This window comes from Egretta garzetta, unplaced genomic scaffold (assembly GCF_000687185.1).
Source record: "Egretta garzetta isolate BGI_Z169 unplaced genomic scaffold, ASM68718v1 scaffold651, whole genome shotgun sequence".
In the NCBI taxonomy this organism is placed as follows: Eukaryota; Metazoa; Chordata; class Aves; order Pelecaniformes; family Ardeidae; genus Egretta; species Egretta garzetta.
In genome coordinates this window covers 148,342-149,512 of record NW_009258491.1, presented here as the reverse complement: position 1 = coordinate 149,512, position 1,171 = coordinate 148,342, and positions in this window count along the sequence as shown.

Sequence of the window (1,171 nt, the reverse complement as noted above, 5' to 3'; positions counted from 1 at the left end):
GGCTGAGGAAGCCGGCGCGCAGGGGGGGACCGGGAGCAGAGCTGGGCGAGAGCGCAGAGCCCCCGGGGCCCCACCGGTGAAACCTGCCCTCCTCGGGGGGTTAGAGAAATGGGGACGAGAGAGGGGGGAAAGAAGGGGAAAGAGCCTGGAGATGCACGTGCCCTCCGTCCAGAGGAGAAGGGAACGGGGCTGCTCTTTGTGCTCCAGAGAGCCTTGGGGAGGGGACGAAAGAAATCCCCTTACTGCTGGTAGCTCTTCGGAAAAAAATTCCCCTTCCTTTCTGTTTTTCATGACTCCGCGCGTCAGCTGTGCAAGGCAGAAGCTGCGCCTTCAGCAGGGCTTGCTCCGGGGCCCGACTCTGCCTCCGGCTTCCGAGCAGCGTCCAGGCACAAGTCCTCGGCACTCGCCGCGGTGGCGGGGGGGGCACGGCCCGAGGTACGGCGGCGGCAGAGCCAGGGAGAGGAAAACCTTCAGCTGCAGCCGGTGACACCTGCGGGGCTGGGCTGCCGCCAGGTACGCTCCGCCGGGAAGCAGCGCTTTGCTCCTCGGATTAATTGCTGTTGGAGCCTCAAGGAATCAGAGCGCGGGGGGGGGGGGTTTGCAAGCTGTAACCAGGCGGGCGGGAGCTCCAGAGCCCCCTTCTGACCCCTCCAGAGGTATTTTGATTTTGAAATAAACATTTGAAAAGGTTTAAACTGACGGCAGATTTTTTCATGCGTTGTTTGTGGGGAAGGGAATGGGACGGAAATCACTGATTACCTTCCCCTGATTTAATAAGGCTGAGCTCTTCCAGCCATGCCAGCTGCTCAGTGACACGCGGCCCTCTTCCCCTGTGCCATTTCGGTGCCACTTGGGGACCACCCTCGGGGTCCTCTGCCCCGGCCCTGGCTTTGCTTGCAGGGACCATGCTCGGCCCATCTCCATGGAGAGCTCAGTGACGAAGATACGAGATGAAGAGAGGGGTGGGAGCTCCGCTAGTCCCGTTCAGAGGGCTGGGCCCCTGGATAATAAATCCCTCTTGTTTGTACAGAAAGGGGACGCCCGGGTTTCCACTCTCCACCCAATTAAAAAACAAAAGCAGTGATTGCAGCAGCAGGAGCGTCCGGCTGATAACGCGCCCGCAGCCCGGCTGCCCCGGCCACAGCGCCAGCACGCAGCGGGCGCCTCGGGG